This window comes from Solanum stenotomum, chromosome 2 (assembly GCF_019186545.1).
Source record: "Solanum stenotomum isolate F172 chromosome 2, ASM1918654v1, whole genome shotgun sequence".
NCBI lineage: Eukaryota > Viridiplantae > Streptophyta > Magnoliopsida > Solanales > Solanaceae > Solanum > Solanum stenotomum.
In genome coordinates, this window is record NC_064283.1 from 2559587 (window position 1) to 2577201 (window position 17615).

A 17615-nucleotide genomic window follows, 5' to 3' on the forward strand; every position below is an offset into this window, starting at 1 on the left:
AATAAATTAAAATGTATAATTTTGAATGAATTTGTTAGTATAAGTGTAATGAATTTGGTATGAAAGTGTATTCACTAATGTGAAAAAAAAGGTTATTTAGAATTTTGAAGAATTGTATGACAACTGTTTTAAGTTGGTATGAAAGTGTGTTAACTAGTTAGTCAAAAAAGTTATTTAGAATTTTGAATAATTGTATGAAAAGTGTTTTAAGTTGGTATGAATTTTGAAATGTTGTTGTTTATATAAGTTTTGTCAATTATGTATAAACTAGTGTACTTGTCCGCGCTTCGCGCGGTTATAAGAAAAACTTAAAAATATCTTAAACTAATTAATTTCACTATTTGATAAATGTTTTAATAAATAATATAATAAAAGAGAGAAACACAAATTAAAATATGACTTCGAAATTACTTATTCAAAAAAATTGCTAAAAATAAATTTCCATACTGATAAAAAAGTTGAAAATATAAATGTTGATATGAAAAATTAAAAAGTTGTTCTCTCTCAATCTATTATTATAATATTATCGTGGTAATTATTATAAATAAATTGGAGTAATAACTGTACAAAGGATAACGCCTTCTTTAATATAGAAAAAATAAAAGAAACTTTTATTTGCTTTCAATAATAATAAATTTAATTACACATTAATCATATATTCACATTTATTATGGTAAAAAGAAAAGAGAAAAAGATATTACTCTTATTATCCTTATTTACGCTCCATCTATGTTGTTAAGAAGAAAAATAATTTATATATATGATACTCTTTTTAACACTTTTAACATAAATTTGTTATTGAGAAAATTAAATTATGGAATTTAAAGTTTTTCTCGAAAAAAAAAGATATAAGGAATTTTATTTTTTTTAGTTTTATCTATATATAATCTTAATTTTACTGTACATATAAATTTGAACATTTTTTTATAAATATTTTTATAATGCCCCTATTTATAGGACAACAATATGAAATATCAAATGATATTATGAATATGATTATTAATATAATTTAGGAGTTATGATCATCAAAAGTCATTAAAGTACCTAACATAAAGATACTTGAATTTTTATATTAAAAATTATGAACCAATGGAGGAGTAGCAATTGATAAACAATTTTACTAAATTATTTTTATCCTAAACAAATACTTTTGTATTTTAATTTCTGATCAAACAAATTGTAATAATGATCTTTGAAAATCTCAAAAACTTGAGAACTTCTAATATTAATAATATAAAAAAAAACTAAAAATATGAAGACTACAAAGTTCCATATCAATAAATATTTTTTTTTATAAATTATACAATATTATAAAAATTATGAATTAACTTTACATTCTCATGTTCTATCATAATAGTTATTAAAAGTTGATTTACATGACTACAAAATTATATATACATGCTTTATTGAGTAGCATGTGTGTGTTGACTTTCTTTTCAGGTTCTATTTTCAAAAATATCCTGACATGAAAACGAAATAAGTTAATCATACAACAACAACAATAATGACAAAAATATAAAAATGAAGTTAACTAATCAAATAAAAACTTTAAAGAATATTTAATTATGAGTTAAAGATAAAGGAAGGATCTTGTTATCAACATTACATAATGCTCCAAAAACTACAAAAAGAAGAAGAAAATATCTCTACAAACTACAAAGAGAAGCAAAGAGAAAAAATAAAGCAGTTTTTTCTAAAAAAAATTGTGATTCATAATATCATGAATTCAAAAATAATAATATTGAATGTATAATTGCAACAGAGAAAAAGTGATAACCATATTACGCATATCAAATAGTTTACCTTGTAAAATCGAATTGCACAGAAATATCTAACAATCTTCATCTTGCAAAATCAGATCAAAGAAGACAAAAAATTAACCAATAAAAGAGATAAAAGATGAAGAATAAGGAAAAATGTAAAAAATATAATCATCACATATGTCTCAAAATAGATTTTTATAAGTGTAATTTTGGGATGTCATAAATTTGTATATTAAATTATTTGAAGGTTATGATTATGAAAGGTTAGGAGTTATGAAATTTATTAATATTTATTAGGAGTAAAATTTATGTAATTGAAGAGGTAAGAAAATAAAATAATTGAAAGAAATAAGAGAAAAATGCTAATAAAATCACAAAAAAGGATAAATAAGAATGAAGCCCTTAGAGAGCGCCACATCACCGTTTTCATATTCAGCTTTATTCTAATACTAGTAAAGAAAGTCCGGGCGCTGCCCGGGCCCAACATTAATAAAGTTATATTGTTACTCTCTCCGTCCCATATTAGATGAGCATTTTACTAAAAAAAAAATTTCATATTATTTGAGCACTAATTAAATTAGGATAGAATTAATTAATTCTTTTCCATTTTACCCCTACAATTAATATGACCATTCCTATATTGTATGTGTATTTTTTGTAACTCATTTCAATGTGCATTGATATAAACAAAGGGCAAAATGGTGAAGTCTTCCAATTTATTAATGATTTCTTAATCACCGTGTAAAGTTGGAAGTGACCATCTAATATGGGACGGAGGGAGTATAGTTTATGTATTGTTATAAAATTAGTAAAGATTGTTATAATATATTTTGCTCATAAGTGAGCTAATATAGAAACTTATTTGTCATTTGTCTTTTTAATTTCAATTTTAAATAGCGAATAAATGTAGCGATAAGACTGAGGGTAGAAATGAAGCATATCTTTCTAAATTTAAGTAAAAATAAACAGAGTAGAAGTAACATTAGGGTTATCGATAGGACGATTCATTCGGTTATTTTTTAAAAAATTATATCATTCAATTTTTCGGCTATTTTATAATGTATAACCAAAATTAAAATTTTAAAATCATCCCAATCCTAATTTATGTGACAGAAGCAATACAAAAATTAGTCTTTTTTTTGTTGTCTTGTAGATATTTTAAGTTATTATTTATTGTAAATTATAGTAGTTTTTATTAAAGTTTTTAATAACATATGTTACTTTTTATGTGTGAGAGTTAAACAAAAATTTTTTTATATGTCTTTTAATTTTATATGTGTTTTGTCCTTTTCCATTTTGCAAAAACCAATACTCTCTCCATTTTATTTTATATGTCATTTCTTTTTATAAATATACTGGTTATTCCCTCTTCTTATTGGAACACATGTTGACTTGTGGTGAATACTTATTCCCTCTTCTTATATAGTAATATAGATTTGTGTAAAAGGAATGAACTATTTGGTATGAGAAATGTATAAATTTGGTATAAATGATGATTGTATGTATGAAATTTGTATTAAGTGGGTATGAAATCTGAAATTTTATTTTTTAATGAAATATGTTTGTAGTTTACTGTCTGAATGATTTTTGTATGAAAAAATAATGACAAGTGTGTATAATTTTATTTTTTTTGTATTATGTAAGACTAATTGTTATTTTTTTTTTATAATGAAACAGGGAAATATGTTGATTTCAGATGGAGGGGATTATATATGAGTATTCTAGTCTTTATAGTGGTCTAGTAAGTGCGATAACATCGCAGCTAATGATAGATGTTAATATTCACAATATAGAGATAAAATATATAGTTAGTGATAGATGTCCCCCTGTTAGTATCCACAATGATGTTGGTGTGCGAGTTTTTTTAGATCAAAAGAAAGCTAATGTAGATTTCTTTACGATTTCATATACTTGGAAATAAAATTTATTCCAAATTAATATATAAGATAGTGTAAATATTTGTACAGGTTTTCGATTTTAGATTCCAGATTTCATATACGTGATTCATTAATTATTCATACAGATTTCATATACTTGAAAATAAAATTTATTCCAGATTAATATATAAGATAGTGTAAATATTTGTACAAATTTCAGATTCCAGATTTCATATACGCGATTCATTAGTTATTCATACATATTTAATATACTTGGGAAATAAAATTTATTCCAAATTAATATATAAGATAGTGTAAATATAGTGTAATATATAACAAACTTTATACCAATCTTATTCAAGTTTCATTCCAACACGAACTTCAGTTTATATCACACATATTATACCAACAATAAATCAATTTTCATATAATCAACAATGCATATCATTTGTATACCAATATTATATCACAATTAATACAATATCCAACCACCAAACATTAAATTCAGTGTCATACACATATTAATCAAATTTCACACACGTTTCATCTATTAATTGTACAATTTGAATACACACTGACATTTTAAAATAGTGAATCCAAATGGTATGAAGTCTGTATATTACTAGTATCCTGAAATTATAATAGCCAAACAATAATTCATATGTAGATGGTATCTGATTGGAAGAAAACATATGATATTTATATATCATCAAATACTTAAACACAAAAAAGTTGTCCAAAAGTAAAAAAAAAAAAAACATGTAATTCTAAAAAAGTAGAAGGTGCAATCAACTATTTCAAATTTCTTGTACGTGGTCTTGATGTAGGATAATTGGTGATATCCGAAACATGTTCTTTTGCTATGCGAGGTCCACCAAATCTGCTAGCAACCGTACCAGTAACTTCACTCTCACTAATCGCGCAATCCTCACTCTTTGTATATATAGTTAATAGACAATCACACTATTGTTAAAACACAATTCATACCATTTGTATACCACTATTATATCATAAATCATACAATATCTAACAATCAATTGTTTAATCAGAATCATACACATATCAATCAGATTTCATACACATTTCATCCAAACAACTATTTCTAAAATAATATAAGAATAATGTGATATTTTTAGGGAAAAAAACAATAGTTTTAATAATGTGAAAATAAATTGAATATAATATTTACCTTAACAAATTTTTTTGTCTTTTTTAGGTGTTGGGACTTTTTATTCCTTTTTTTTTTTGGATTTTCTTGTAGATGGTTTTGACGACTGAGCAACTTCAACACTCATTGTTTTTTTTGTTATTTTGATTCAGTAACAAAATCAGAAGCAGAATCAGAATCAAAAGGGTTTTCAACATTTTTCCCCTTCCTCTTCTTTCCCTTTCGATTTATCGGACTCACCCTTTTATTTGGGTAATTTTTTTTCTGTTTTTGATCTTTCAATAGAGATGAACCAGCAGAGTTTCAACAATGTTTGGCGGTGGTGTTTGAGTCAAAATGTTGAAAGATGGAGCATGGACTTCATCCATAGAAGTTCCTTCAACTAATCGAGGGATCTTTCGAGGAGTTTCAACCGTTTTCTTCGACATTGTTTTGTTGAAAAAACTAAATTGAATGGAGGATTGTGAAGTTGTTGTAGTTTGGTGGTGAGTAAGATGTGATAGATGAAGGTAAAAGTGGGTTAGTGTGTTAATGGTGTGTAGAAATGGATGAGCGTGGGGGAAGGGGGAGGGATTGACGTATGGGAAGTGGTATCGGTAAAGAAGGAAACGTGTTGTAGGTGAATACCTATATCTATGTAACTGATAATTTCAGATTTAAAAAAGGAACAAAAATCAATTTAATTACATATTATTAATTAATAATAAAAAACCATAAATAGATTAATCATTTATTAAATAAATGAAAATTGATTTTTAAATAAAATTAACTTTAAATGATATGTCATAACTCGTAAATAAATTGTTATAAGTAAGAATTTTTTAAAAGTATATTTAAAACCCGTAAAATTGACTCTTAAATGTGTATAGGGTGTGATTTTTCCTTAATAATTAAAAGGGTTAGCCTGCCTAACCCATTTAACTCTTTAGCCCGTTAGGGTTGGATTGGCTTGTGCCACCCCATTTTGGCAACTCTAGTCTTATCCCAAATTCGTACACTTTGTGTGCCAAGTACGAGATAGTTGTTCCTAGAGTCTTCTAGACTGGCCACGCGACCTTCATCCACTCAATTTTGTCCATTCCCTCTCCAGTTATCATCGAAAAAATTTTGTTTCCTTATTCCCACATCGACCTGAGTACTCTCATTTTTCTCAAATTTCATACCTTATAAATACCCCATTCTCCTCTCATTTCGTTCACGTTTTTGAAGCCCAGATAAAAGCTCCTCGCTAAGTTTTAGAGATCTTGTTCTCGTTGTTTTGCAGTGAGGGTCTTCCCGTCTTCCCAGGTCGCTTTCCGACATGCTCCTCTTACTTTCTACTTTTATTCTTTTTTGGCTTGTTGATTAGTTTAAGCTTATTAAATTGTTTTCGATTCTACTTAATTATTGTTTTTATGTGCTTAGTTTATCTCTTATTTGTACTATCTTGTTAATCACTTTTGTATTCACATTTGGTGAAAATCATGAACAAAGAAAATCATACCAAATCTATTACTATCACACTCGAAAGTCATCCTCAAGAAATGGAGATAGGAAACATGTCTATGAAATTTATGTGAATTTAGGTGACATGAGAAGTTAAATAATAAGAAGTATAACCAATTTTAATCAAGAAAAAAATGTTAAAAAACTTTAAAAAATAATAATTGAAAAAGCTAAAGAGAAATAAGTCAGGGATGATTACTTCATATAGATAAATAAAATAATAAAGAGAAAAATACATAAATATTAAAAGATATTGTCAATTTATAATTAGAAGAAGGTCCACAAGAAAATAATAAATATATAAATTTAGTAAGTTTTGAGTCGGCATTATGGCTGGCAATTGGACGGAATCTAGGTTTCTATCTGGTTCGGTTAGACTCGATTTCGATCCGGTTCCGGCCCAATCTGAACCCGTTCAACAGTCAGTTCCATTTTTTTTATTTTTTTTAATGTGTAACAGCCATAATAGCCGTTGGGCTGGGGGCCAAAACGGCTCAAATTTACCCCACCCCTCTCTAACCCATTAACATTATAAATATACCCATATTCTTTCATTTAACTCACAAATTCATAAACTATTTCATTAACATCTTACAAAATCTCTCAATTTTCAAGCTCTCATAAATTCATAATTATTATTTTGTGATATTGACTTGGAGTTCGGCTTTGGTTACACGTCTACTTTTACGTAGACGTTCGGTACCTTTATTCCAACTTTAATTTTTTTATTATTTAAGTTACTTTATTTTTTCTTGTTATAATATCTTGCTTGTTTTCATAATATTTATATTATTTTAAACTTGAACATGAATTCAGAAAGAAATAGTGGTAAAAGATCAATGTCGGAAAGAAAAAATAATAGGGGTGGTGTGAAGAATAAAAAATGTTTTCATCTTCCGACGACCCTACAGTGGAGCCAATTATATTTGATTATACTTGAGTGGAAGATGCATTGATGGCACCGGTACATGAAAAATGGTTTCCTAGAGAAATTAGAAATGAAGAGTCTATCCCGTGTATTAATATTATGAATACAACCGAGTTAATGATGTATATTGAAAAGTACGACACTTCATTCATAATGTTAATAGACGGTGAATTTACACCAAATGCATCGAGAGAGTGGGTCAAGCTCTTGATATGTGCGCGAGTACATGAAATTGAATGCATGTTGCATTTTCCTGATATCGGTGAGTTTTTATAGGGATTTTTGGGAAGAAAATTATTTTTTTAGTTAATATGAGAATTTTTTCTTTTAGCTAATTTATGAATTTGGTTAAAAAAATATTCCTAATCCGAACCCGAATCAGATTCAGCATCGTCGTCGTCCCAACAAACATCAGAATCAGACTAGGAAAACCCATTCATTTTCAAAGTTCTTTCTCTCTTCTTCATCACCTTATCCCCATTTTCCATTTCACATTTTGTGGTACTTTATTTTGATTCCAGACCTTCAGTGATCTTGCGAGGAATAGAATACTCAAAGAGGTTGAAATGTAGGGTTGGATGCACCTTTTGGCTTCCATCTTCATTCTTCTTCTAACCTACTTCAAAGGTTTGTTCAAAATATTTCTATTCTAGATCGAAAGTTAATACATGATGAAGTAGCTGTTGTGACTTAACTACAATGATTAGTGGGATTGAGATTCTCTTAATTGTTCGTCATTACTGTGATAACAACTAGTAACTAATGTTCAATAGTTAGTTGATTAGATTAGTTTGGTTTGAAGACCAGGTATGTTGGGATTAGTTACGATGAGATAAGGTAGGTTGTTTGATTATTATTGTTATTCTTTTCAATTGACAATATAAATTTCTTGTAATATTGGTAAGACATAAATAGACATATCTAAAATCATTATAGGTTACATAACACTACACATGTTAGGTAAATTCTTATTGATTACAATTTTGAAAACTTTTTCAATTGAATCAATTGTTACACAAACTATCAATATTATTCTAGAAGTATTTAAAAATCGAATTAAGACTTCACTTGATTAAGTTTATCAAATAGAGTATCATTTTTAATTTGTGTGATATTTCATAATATTTTGAATTATAAAAATAGGTCTAAATAATCAATATTGTAGTGATTGATATATTTTAGACACTCAAAAGTTAAGAAAATGTCCTTATAAATTTGATGGTTTGATAATCTTGTTAGTTTGAGCTTGAAATGTCTGAGAAGACACCTCAAATAATTGAAGACAATCTTACAAAGTCAATGTTAAAATATGATTGATTCAAATGAAAGTAAATTAAATAAAATAAGAAGTAGAAAGTAAATGCAGATTTAATTGCCTACTACTAAAGAGGCTCACACCGTTCATCATACTAACTTATCAACAGAAAGAACAAGGTTGATTTCGTTGCAACATGGAATGCAATTGAATCAACTGTGGTGGCTTGCTCCCTCCAATTCGTTGATCTATGGGCATACAATTTTTCTCAAAAATAAAAGTGCTACCTTATCCCTCACAGCACCACCTTTGAATCTGAACCAAATTCTTGTATCACAAGTGACTCTACAGAGTGACTAATATAGAAGATAATATGATGAATTTTGTTTGCTACGTAGGAACCATAGTTAAATTAAAGCCCTTTTTTAATCATAAATCTATTAGATTTAGGGTAAAGAACCAAAATGAATACCTTTTGCTATACATAAGGACCATTCCAATCAAGTGGAATATACTAAGGACAAAATGAATATTTTTGTTATATGTTAATAATCATTTTAATCCAGTAAAATATACTAAGTAAAATATGTTTGAAAACTATATAAAAATCATATTATATATATATATATATATATATATATAAAGAGAACCCTAGGCCCGCCTATGTGGCGCCACCACAAACCAAAATTCTCTTTTAATTTATTTATTTCCAAGACTAGCGTTCTCCTTTCATGAAAAGTTGTGAATTTTATAAAGAGCTGCGACTTTTATGAAAAGTTATGACTTTTATTGTCACTCCCCGAGCCTACACCCCGGACGTGGCTGACACTCGAGAATCATTGTTGGCCCAAGCGAACCCTTGGCATGTCTCACTACTCAGCGGAAGACTTTACTTATGATAAATATACTTAAAAGTAAACTGAACTGCTCAGTAGATAACTTAGAATGTATTAAATAACACTCGACTTGGCAAAGTGGCAACTCAAAGTTCAACATAAGCCAATAGCAAGATAATGACAAATGGACTAACTAACTATCTATGAAACCTCTAATAACTGAGATGGATGTCGGGACAAGACCCACGACATTCTAATGAACTAAAATACTGAAATGCAATAAAAGGGGATCCTCCGAAAGCAAGAATGCTCACCAATAAACTTTGAATACTTAAATGGATCAACTAGGTGTTGGATGCTAATCCTGATTACCTGTATCTGCATCATAAAACGATACAGGCCAAATGACATCAGTACATTGAATGTACGAGCATGCGAGGGGAAAAGTAAACACGACATAAGCTTGAAATGAATCTGAAGAGAACACTTACCTTAGTTTTACTCAATTCATGGATACTCAATTCAAATGCAAGATAAAACAACAATAAATGTGCAATTTATATAAAACATTTAAACAGTAATAACAACTCAATTTACTCATAAAATAAAGTAATATAATTATGTGGGAGTTTCTCTAACCGACAACCATCACTATGAGCTAATGTGATGATACAACGTCTCGCCCGCACTGCCAGATCTGTCGTATAACTTGCCGGGATATAGAACGCCTCAACTAAGTGGATCCACTAGTCTATACTAAAAAGCATTAGAGTGTCATCTAAAAAGTATGACCCTTTCTACCCACAATGGCTACATGATTTATGGAGACTTGAGTTATTATGAATTCGTCCCTATATCGGTGCTCAATACTACTCCTAAAATATACTCTGCTCATATGTTTTAAGACGAAACTCTTTATGTGATTTGAGGTAATTACTCAAAGACTAGCTCAAAGGCTCTCTTGGAAATTGGTGTTTCCTCTGTTGTTTAAATGTGAAAACATTTTACTCTTTGGGAATACATAGTCGCCATATACTCTTTTTGAAAAAATGAACTTCAATCTTTACTCTTTACTCAACTCAAAACTCAAGTCTTAAAACAAAGTTACTCCTCGTGTCCCAATTTATGTGACTAACTTTCCTTTTTAGTCAGTTCAAAAAAGAATGACACATTTCTATATTAAGTAACAATTTAACTATAAAGTGTTTATTTACCCTTAATGAAATGATTTACAGCCACACAAATTTCTATCATTCATTTTGGACCATAAGTTTTAAAAGTCTTCCTTTTTTTCTTAAACTCCGTGTCGAGTCAAACTACCTCACATAAAATGGGACAAAAGAAGTAAAACATTTGTGAAAGACTTTTGGAAGACTCTATGAACTCATCTTGACTTGACTCTTGACTTTCCTTGAATTGAATTATGGATTCAAGACTCATGATCTCATGTTATGGATGATTTCATGTTGTTTATACGTACCTTAGAGTGTAGAAATCCATTAGAAAACTTAGGTACGTTGCAAGGGAACTCAAACGAAAAAAGTAGGAAAGGGTAGAGGGCGTGGCGTTCTGGCGCTCTAAGTGGCGCGGGGCGCCAAAACTCAAACTTCAGAGCCTCGGTTGGGGCTCACTAGCTGGTGCGGCGCCCCAGAGCCCATCCTACAGAGAGACTGATGTGGGGTGCTTTGAGTGGCGCGGCTCCTCACCCCGTTTCCCCAGTTGTTTTGACGAATTCTCTTGGTTGTTTTTCAACTCTAAACCCTCTAGATTCAATTGGTTCTTTCCCCAAACACTTAGATTCGACTACATGACCAAAATATGCAAGAATCTACTTAAAACAACATCAAATTTCATGAATTTAGATCAATAACTTCTCAACAACTTCAACAATCAAGAACCCAATAAAAACTTCAACAAAATCCATCAAGAACTCAATTTCCATACTATCAAGAGTGTAAATTCGCTGAAAGAAATCATGATTGGCGCATGTGTGAATGAACTCAACACTATGTGATCTCACATACCTCGTAGAGATTAACCCTTGGCAAAATCCACAAGAAATTCTCTAGGAACTTGACGATTCCTAGCTTTTTCTCTTCTTTTCTCTTCTCTCAAAACCCTAACTCTATTTTGTGAAGCGTAAACTGAATCAAATCAGCTTAGACCCTAATTAATTCGCTAAAAATGAATTAAAGCAATTGGGTATGAAAAAGACCAAAATACCCTTTCAAAATCCGATTTTGACTTTCCTTATCTAGACAATGCAACTTCAAATGGGCATATCTCCCTTATATGAACTCGAAATTGAGAAAACTTGGCGCCGTTGGAAAGATAATTCAAAGATATTTTCTATGGTATCTTGTAGCACACCTAAATCATCATGAGCTAGGAGTTATGGTTGTTTTAAGTTGACCCAAAATTCATACTTGACTTGGTTAAACTTTCCAAATTTGATTATTTCCAAAAAATAAGGCATATTTCTAATTCTAATTCTTTCTATTTCTTTCAAATAATGAGGTGTTACATTTATGAAAGGTTGTGACCTTTTCGAAGGATTGTAACTTTTCCAAAGAGTTGTGACCTTTCCGATAAGGCACAATAAATATTTGTTCACACTACCATTTGTTGACTTAAATAGTGAGATTTCTTCTCATTTTAAAACAACGAAAAATCTGAACTTCTTCTTATGCACAATTAAATATTCGTGTACTTTGCTCTTGTTAAGTGTCACTGACACCTAGAGTTGTCAAAATGGGCCAGCCCAGCCCTACCCCGCCCAAGCCTCGCGGGCCAAAGAATTTGATGGGCTGGGGGCGGGCAGGCCCTTCATTTCAAAGGGCTGTAAAATAGTCAACCCGGCCCAACCCAAGAAAGGTCAAGAGCTGGGGCGAGCCGACCCTCTTTTTTTATGCCAAATCAATGTCACAACAGTAACATTGTTTCAATAATTCTAAATAAAATCTAGCAATAAATATTTAAAGAAAATAATAATAATCTCTTAAGTAAATAATATCTGAAAAACAAACTAGTAAACTAAAGAACACTTCTGACTAAAACTTTAGTTAGCAATGCATAATTACTTAAAGTATTTTGTTAAATGAAATCAAGAAACTAATTAATTGTTCAAGCCATAAAACATTCTATCACATATAATATAAATAGTGTTTACTATCCAAGTCTTATATTCAGAACTAAATAATAAAGAAATTCATGAGGTAAGCTCCTTAGAAAACTCCACAAACACTTAATTAGGTTTTCTAGTTTTTTATTCTTATTTTTTTAATATTTATTTTAATTAAAATTAAATAATTTGGCCCATGGGCCGACCCCGATCAAGTCTCAAGGGCTAAAGGCCTAATAGGGTTGGGCTTATAAGCCTCGGTTTTAAATGAGCTTGTAAAATACTATCCCAACCCTACCCTAATAACGGGTTGGGTCGGCCCGGCCCCATGGGCTAAGCCCTTTTTGATGGCTCTACTGACACCATTGTTTTTGTATCAATACACTGGTGAATATAATCGTTTCATCCTGAGAGGATCTATTCCTTTAAACCGCAGGTACTAGAGGAAAATAATTTTCTTAAGAGGATCTATTTTCGTGATGCAAGATCGAGCACCAGTCATCAGCGCTACCATTCGAGCCAGTAGCAGCCAGTATCCGGAGGCAAGGGTGAGCACAACATCCTGATCATCATCGTCTCCTACTGTACATATATTGTATGACTCGTCTTTGGTACTTGAGACAGGTCCTTTGTAATTGCGTATATTTTTGTATGTTGGTCCACTTTTGGGACTTGTACTCTTAGTATGGCTCTGTACTTGTGACTTCCAGGTTTTGAGAGGGATTCGGTTCTTATGTATATATTCTTTTGGCTTGCCTTATTCCTTTTTTGTTGTTATTGTTTCTGCCCTTTTACCCACTACTAGCTGTTCTGGGTTTCGGGTTGGCTTACCTACTGGTGGGATATAGTAGGTGCCATCACAACTCGAGGAATCGGGTCGTGACAACTGTACATTTCGTGGGCTCGATTTTTCCTTTCTGTTTCATTCTATTGTTACAGATCCTGGTATGTTTTTTTACAACTATTAATTTATGCTTATGATATTAATTGTTGTTTTTGAGTACATGTTTTAAACTTAGTCGTTTATATTTCTACAAAGTTATTGTTATAAGTATTTGTTAGTACAAATAAAATAATACACATTAATTGAGTATTGACGCAAGTTTTCTCTACTGAAATTGTAGAAGTACAATAAAAAATTCCTTAAAGATCTATTCTACCATCTCTTGAAGACAAAATTCAAATTTGGTATGCCATTATAAGGACATAAAGACCTTAAAAACTTTATCGCATCTTGATGTGTGACAAGAATTAATAAACTTTTGACATGGGTTCAAAGATGTGCTGCCTATAGAGGAATATAACTAGACCGGAGCCTCTTTTAATCCCACAGACATAGATAACTACACAATAAATTCATTGTTCATTTTCAATATGAAGTATGGACAAGTTATCAAGTTTACTGCAAGTTGTAAAAACTTTTCTTGAAGTAATAAATGTGTTTCTCGACACTGCAATTGGAATAGAAGTGTAGTTTCAAATTGAACTCCCTCACTCTGATATGTTGATTATAAAAAAAACACCCAAACAAACTGAATAGTTTTGTGCAATATTTTTCTCTTTCAAGTATATATAATAAGTTGAATTCTTGTCCAATATAATACATTCTCCCTTTAGTTTTTCATTTTAATAATTACTTATGATACATTTAATTGGGGAACTTTAAAATGATATATGTAAAGCAAAAGGTAGGGCTGGACTTTCTACACGTTAGAATTAGAATATTTGTTCATTTTTTTCAGTATTTTAAATTTTTTTTTATCCCTTCACCAACGATTATTTATTCATTAGAAAATTTAATATCTCAGGTTGATGTTCATTTGATTCCCTAAAAATATCAAATAGTTATATTTCCTGGAAGCAAAAGAATAAATTATAAAATCAAATTAAAGATGATTGATTGAAGGATAAATGATAAGAAGATAAGTAGGGGTGTTCACGGGTCGATTTGGATCGGTTATTGGTCAAAACCAAAACCAAACCAAATATAATATACATTTATCGGTTTGGTGGTTATCGATTTCAGTTTGGTTTGGTTCGGTTATTAACCATACACAAAAATAAAAGAAAAAATTCATTCAAAATTTGAAAAGTGACAACAATCCATTCAAAACAAAAAAATAGTTAAAATGACTGAAATTATTGAACTTTCTATCACTGAATTTATTATGGTTAAAGCTTTAAAATTCACTATATTGGCTTAGAATGAAGAGACATTAACATTTTCAGTCCCACATGGAATTGTCATTGGCACTCTTATACATGAAATCAATAAAATAATAAATTTTCACCTTGGGCATTTTTGCTTTCAATAAGTAAATTATAAAGAAATTATAATGAAAACATATATGAGATCTTTAAAATTGTTTATAGAAATAATATATTAAGTATGTATATTAATAAAATATTTGTATATAATTCATCGGTTTAGTTCGGTTATTTCTTCATTTTTTCCGAATAAAATCATAACCAAACTAAATACTATCGGTTTTCAAAAAATCTAAAACCAAACTCAATTAAAATCGGTTTTATTTTATCGATTTGGATCGGTTTTTATCCAAACCGTGAACACCCCTAGCTATAAGTATTATTTTCCTTTACATTATTAATGTTCGTTACTACGTAATCTTGTATGTAAGTTAATATAGTGTTTTACTTTTTATGACCAATAGATTTTAAGTATTATTTTATAAATTTCGTCATATTAAGTTCCCGCGCGAGGCGCGGATAATTTTACTACTCCGTTAGTATAAATAACAATAATTTATAATTTAAAATTATTTTAATTTCAAAATCCAAAAGGGTCCATTTATAAAATTGCTATACTATCGTATTTTCTTTTCCTTTAAAACATTTTTTTTTGCTTTTACTATATAGTATTTTGGGTTGCTTTGCTAAAATAATTTTAGTATTTGTAATTGCTAGGCTATAGAACTATAATTTTCCTTAGAAGCAAATCCATATTCCCCTTTACTTCTATATCAAGTGTTCGTATCACAATCCGGATCTTGTCTAACGGAGCTCTCCGTCTTCTCTCTCTTCTTCGATTTCTGTATAACAAAAGCAATTCACATTTTCATGTGAATCGATTTTCATCAGATCCACTGCTACATATCTGTTGTTTCATCAGGTATGCTCACTTTCCTGTGTCTTTTTTTTTTTTTTTTGGTTACTGTAGAGTTTTTTGAATTGTTGGGTGATTCGAGAGTTTTGTTTGTTTGTTCTTTGATGTTTGGATCTAAAGAGTTTCGATTATTCCCGGATGAAGGAATTTCAATTTCCAACATTACTTGTTGCTAGAAATTAATTGAACTGTTGTTTACTGATCAAATAAGAAGAAAAGGAGGGCGAGTGCATTAGGTTAACGTCAGGTTCAGCCACAATGGGAGTAACAAGGAGGACATAGACTATAGGGGATTCATATTATATTGTTGATTTCAACTAAAGACATAGTTAATTGATTATTTGATCTTTTGTTCGGTTATTTGAGGGTGGTCAATATGACTTTTGCAATATACATTATTGTAGTCTCTAAAGTTTTGATTTTTTTTGAAGATGAAATGATCATTGGAGTTGTATCAAATTTTATTTGTCAAAATCCATCTTTCTCCGGGTGGATCCAAGTTTGAGCCAGTGGGTGTTTGTGAACCCATGCTTCTGGCTCTAGATGTGTATGGTTACTGGACATCTTTTTAGCATAGGATTATACATTATTTTGTGCACCCATGTTTGGAAATGGTTTTGGAAGCACTGCCAGTATAAATACGTATCCTGACTGCTATTTTAGTAAGCATACATTGTCATCCAAATAAGTTATGTGTTCACTACCAGGATAAATATGTAACTACGTATCCATTGATTACTTATTTAGTAAGCATACGTTGCCCATATATCCTTCTTTTCTTCTTTCATTAGTCGAGGTGTGTGCAAGCTGGCCCGTATACCACGGCTATTAAAATAATTCCTTCTTTTCTTCTTTCATTTCTCCATGTTTGCCATTTCCACTTGAAAAGGGCACACATACATATTGATATTATATTGATTCAAAAGATCTTTACATTATCTACGATAGATTACTAATCAAATGATTGTTATAGAAAATTACCTCTAATTCATTTCTAACCAACCTAATAGGCTAAATATCATTTATACCTTTAATATGTTAAAACTGAACTCATTTGCGACAAGAATACGACTACTTTCTGATACTATTGTCCAACTCCCAAGCCACACCACTATTGTCTTTCTTCCTTTATTTTTTGTTTTTAAAAACTCATTCATTTATTCCTTCTTTTAAAAAAGGAAATAACTCTTTTCGTATAGAATGTGACTCCTGTTCTTCTACTACTGAATTTGGGCTTCTTGCTTCAATTCTCTTAGTACAGTTACTAAACCAATTAAATAGAACTTGATAGTCAGATTACACTATAAGAGTTCTCTATTTAAATGACTTTGACTTTGGATATGTAGTCAAGAAGAAGGTATACTTCGGAGAGGTGTTCTACCTGCTAAAAGAATAAACTCTAGGGGCACCAGGAGAGACTCAATCACTAAATGGAAAACACTATGGTCTATGGTAAAATAAGTTTGTGCCAGAATCCCATGCAAACTCCTATTTATAATTAGGAGATGGTCAATACATAAGATCATGGAAAAGACAACTGACATGGACGTAGACCTCAGAAGGAGATCTTCAATTTAGGTTTAAGGGCCTATTTGGATTGGCTTATTGCTTTTGGCTTAAAAGCCAAAAGCCATAAGTTAGGATTTCTAACTTATGGCTTTTGACTTATTTTTGTTGTTTTGACTTAAAAACAAGTGCTTAAAAGCACTTTTTAATTTTATCCAAACACTTCAAAAGTGCTTAAAAAACTATTTTAGCTTAAAAGCACCTAAAATAAGCCAATCCAAAGAGGCTATAAATCCAAAAGCCTCAATTGCTCAATGAGGGTTGATAATAGTTGCATCACTAAACAGTTCCAAAAATATAGTTGGATCACTAAACTCAGGTCAAATGTCGAGGATTGGGAGATAGACAGTTCCCTGCACTTGATGTGTATATTGTGTAAGAGAGCATCACAACTGGAAGCAAATGATTCATTGAGATGTTCCTTTGACAATTAAAGACTATAATCAGCTAATCTGGGTACAAACTACAAAGTACTGGCATAATTTGAACACC

At 30.3% G+C, this 17615-nt stretch overlaps 1 protein-coding gene across 1 annotated transcript in view; it reads left to right on the plus strand.

Annotated features, from left to right (window-relative positions):
* LOC125854789 (zinc finger protein GAI-ASSOCIATED FACTOR 1-like) overlaps positions 1-17615 on the plus strand; it is a 197843-nt gene that overhangs the window by 37143 nt on the left and 143085 nt on the right. The window lies entirely within an intron of this gene.